Below are 4,745 nucleotides of genomic sequence, written 5' to 3' on the forward strand. Positions count from 1 at the left end.
TGAGTCTGAATTCCTCTAGCTCATTCAGCTGGAGCAATCTTTTCTCTCCAGCTAACTTAGCATCCAGGTTTAGGAATCTGGTTGCCCAGTAGACCTTATGTTCCAGTTCCATGGGCAGGTGACAGGCCTTGCCATACACAAGTTGTATGGAGAGGTTCCTATAGGAGTCTTGAATGCTGTTCTGTATGCCCACAGAGCATCATCCAAGCTTTTTGCCCAATCCTTTCTACGGGCAATTATAGTCCGTTCCAGGATTCTTTTTAGTTCTCTATTAGAGACTTCAGCCTGTCCATTTGTCTGTGGATGATATGGAGTTGCTACTTTATGGCTAATTCCATATCGGACCATAGCAGAGTAAAGTTGTTTATTGCAGAAATGAGTGCCCCCGTCACTAATGAGTACTCTGGGAACGCCAAATCTGCTGAAGATATGTTTTTGGAGGAACTTCAGCACTGTCTTACTATCATTAGTGGGTGTGGCAATTGCTTCTACCCATTTAGATACGTAGTCTACTGCCACCAGAATGTAAGTGTTTGAGTATGATGGTGGGAAAGGACCCATGAAGTCAATACCCCATACATCAAATAACTCAATCTCTAAGATCTCTTGTTGAGGCATGGCATAACCATGAGGTAAGTTACCAGCTCTCTGGCAACTGTCACAGTTATGCACAAACTCTCGGGCATCTCTATAGAGAGTAGGCCAGTAGAAACCACATTGGAGGACCTTAGTGACTGTTCGCTCACCTCCGAAATGTCCTCCATACTGTGATCCATGGCAATGTCATAGGATTTTCTGTGCCTCCTCTCTAGGTATGCATCTGCGGATCATTCCGTCTGCACATCTCTTAAAGAGATATGATTCATCCCATAAGTAGTACTTTGCATCAGAAATTAGTTTTTTCATTTGCACCCTGCTATACTCTTTGGGTATGAACCTCACAGCTTTATAGTTTGCAATGTCTGCAAACCATGGTGCTTCCTGAATGGCGAAGAGTTGCTCATCCGGAAAGGTCTCAAAGATCTCAGTAGGAGGGAGGGACGTCCCTGCTACTGGTTCTATCCGGGACAGGTGATTAGCTACCTGGTTCTCTGTCCCTTTTCTGTCTCTTATTTCTATATCAAACTCTTGCAGAAGCAACACCCATCTTATGAGCCTGGGTTTTGAATCCTGCTTTGTGAGTAGGTATTTAAGAGCAGCATGGTCAGTATACACAATCACCTTTGAACCTACTAAATAGGATCTAAACTTGTCAATGGCATAAACTACTGCAAGCAGCTCTTTTTCTGTGGTTGTGTAGTTTTTTTGTGCGTCATTTAGAACACGGCTGGTATAGTAAATGACATGCAGAAGCTTGTTATACCTCTGTCCTAGCACTGCACCAATGGCATGGTCACTGGCATCACACATTAGTTCAAATGGTAATGTCTAGTCTGGTGCAGAAATAACTGGTGCTATGACTAGCTTAGCTTTTAGAGTTTCAAACGCCTGCAGACACTTTGTGTCAAACACAAATGGTGTGTCAGCAGCCAGCAGATTGCTCAGAGGTTTTGCAATTTTTGAAAAATCCTTTATAAACCTCCTATAGAATCTTGCATGCCCCAGAAAGCTTCTGATTGGCTTAACATTGGCAAGTGGTGGTAATTTTTCAATTACTTCCACTTTAGCTTGATCCACCTCTATTCCCTTGTTTGAAATTTTATGCCCAAGGACAATTCCTTCAGTCACCATAAAGTGACATTTTTCCCAGTTTAAAACTAGGTTGGTCTCTTGGCATCTTTTCAGAACAAGTGCTAAATGGTCAAGGCAGGAGCTGAATGAGTCTCCAAATACTAAAAAGTCATCCATGAAGACTTCCAAGAATTTCTCTACCATATCAGAGAAGATAGAGAGCATGCACCTCTGAAAGGTTGCAGGTGCATTGCACAGGCCAAAAGGCATCCTTCTGTAAGCAAATACTCCAGAAGGACATGTGAATGCTGTTTTCTCTTGGTCTTGAGGATCTACTGCAATTTGGTTGTAACCCGAATAGCCATCCAAAAAGCAGTAATAGTCATGACCTTCTAGTCTCTCTAGCATCTGGTCTATGAATGGTAAAGGAAAATGATCCTTTCGGGTGGCTGTATTGAGCCTTCTGTAGTCGATACACATACGCCACCCTGTAACTGTTCTTGTAGGAACCAGTTCATTCTTTTCATTGTGAACCACTGTCATGCCTCCCTTTTTGGGTACAACTTGGACAGGGCTTACCCAGGGGCTATCAGAAATAGGATAAATAATCCCAGCCTCTAGTAACTTAGTGACCTCTTTCTGCACCACCTTCTTCATGGCTGGATTTAGCCGCCTCTGTGGTTGTACCACTGGCTTAGCATCATCCTCCAATAGGATCTTGTGCATGCATCTTGCTGGGCTAATGCCCTTAAGATCGCTTATGGACCACCCAAGAGCTGTCTTGTGTGTCCTTAGCACTTGAATTAGTGCCTTCTCTTCCTGTGGATTTAAAGCAGAGCTTATGATCACTGGAAAAGTGTCACCCTCTCCTAGAAATGCATATTTCAGGGATGGTAGTAGTGGTTTGAGCTTGGATTTAGGAGGTTTCTCCTCTTCCTGAGGAATTTTCAGAGGTTCTTTTATTTCCTCTGATTCTTCCAGATCAGGCTGAACATCTTTAAAGATGTCCTCTAGCTCTGATTCAAGACTTTCAGTCATATTGATCTCTTCCACCAAAGAGTCAATAATATCAGCGCTCATGCAGTCATTTGATGTGTCTGGATGCTGCATGGCTTTGACATCATTTAACTTGAACTCATCCTTATTGACTCTCAGGGTCACTTCCCCTTTTTGTACATCAATAAAAGTTCGTCCAGTTGCTAGGAAAGGTCTTCCTAGAATGAGAGTTGCACTCTTGTGCTCCTCCATTTCCAGCACTACAAAGTCAGTGAGAAAGGCGAATGGCCCAACCTTGACAATCATGTCCTCAATTATGCCTGATGGGTATTTAATGGAGCCATAAGCAAGTTGAAGACATATCCGGGTTAGTTTGACTTCTTCAGTCAAGCCAAGCTTTCTGATAGTGGATGCAGGTATTAGGTTGATACTTGCTCCAATGTCACATAGAGCTGTCTTGGTACAAGCACCCTTTAATGTGCATGGTATCATAAAGCTTCCTGGATCTTTAAGCTTCTCTGGTAAGCTTTTCAGAATGACTGCACTGCATTCTTCAGTGAGAAAAACTTTTTCAGTTTCTCTCCAATCCTTCTTATGACTTAAGATCTCTTTCATGAACTTAGCATAAGAGGGTATTTGCTCAAGTGCCTCTGCAAACGGGATCTTTATCTCAAGAGTCCTGAGATAGTCTGCAAAGCGGGCAAATTGTTTATCCTGTTCCGCTTGGCGGAGTTTCTGAGGATAAGGCATATTGGCTTTATATTCTTCAACCTTAGTTGCTGCAGGTTTATTCCCTACAGAGGTGGTTGGAGAAGCCTTCTTAGATATCAGCACTTGCAGGTGTCTGATCCCTCATTGGCGTTTGAACGCCAGGATTGGGTGCTGGATGGGCGTTTAACGTCAGCTTCCCACCATTTTCTGGCGTTTGAACGCCAGAACTGGGCAGGGAATGGGCGTTTAACGCCAACTTTTCTCCCTTTTCTGGCGTTTAAACGCTAGAAGTGGGCATCCACTGGGCGTTTGACGCCAATCTTTCACCCTTTTCTGGCGTTTGAACGCCAGAATTATTCCTCTCTGGGCTCTTGCTGTCCTCAGAGGGATTTTGGGCAGTGGTTTGGTCATCCTCTGTCAGTTTTTCCTTTCTTAGCTTTCTGCTACTTTGAGCTAAATTATTCAATGTCTTCCCGCTCCTTAGTTGAACAGCTTGGCATTCTTCTATTATCTGTTTAGATAGCTACTATCTTGTCTGATTCAATTGTGCTTCTATATTCTTGTTAGCATTTTTAGTGTCTTGGAGCATCTCTTTAAATTCTGCTAATTGTTTTGTCATAAGGAGTAATTGCTGATTAAGTTCAACAATCTGTTCTTGAGGATTAGGATCAGTAGTTACTGCCCTAGCCTCTTCTTTTATGGAGGACTCACTGCTTAAGTACAGATGTTGATTTCTAGCAACCGTATCTATGAGTTCTTGAGCCTCTTCAATCGTCTTTCTCATGTGTATAGATCCACCATCTGAGTAGTCTAGAGATATTTGAGCTCTTTCTGTAAGCCCATAGTAGAAGATGTCTAACTGTACCCACTCTGAAAACATTTCAGAGGGGCATTTCCTTAGCATCCCTCTGTACCTCTCCCAGGCATTATAAAGGGATTCATGATCCTCTTGTTTAAAGCCTTGGATGTCCAACCTTAGCTGTGTCATCCTTTTTGGAGGGTAAAATTGATTCAAGAATTTGTCTGATAACTGTCTCCATGTGTTTATGCTTGCTGTGGGTTGGTTATTTAACCACCTCTTAGCTTGATCTTTTACAGCAAATGGAAACAGTAATAATCTGTAGACATCCTGGTCCACTTCTTTATCACGTACTGTGTCAGCAATTTATAAGAACTGTGCCAGAAACTCAGTAGGTTCTTCCTGTAGAAGACCGGAATACTGGCAATTTTGCTGCACCATGATAATGAGCTGAGGATTTAGCTTAAAACTGCTTGCTTTGATGGGAGGTATACAGATGTTACTCCCATATGCAGCTGTAATGGGGTTAGCATATTACCCCAGAGTCCTTCTGGACTGTTCATTTTCA

Source organism: Arachis hypogaea, chromosome 20, assembly GCF_003086295.3.
Source record: "Arachis hypogaea cultivar Tifrunner chromosome 20, arahy.Tifrunner.gnm2.J5K5, whole genome shotgun sequence".
Classification (NCBI taxonomy): Eukaryota; Viridiplantae; Streptophyta; class Magnoliopsida; order Fabales; family Fabaceae; genus Arachis; species Arachis hypogaea.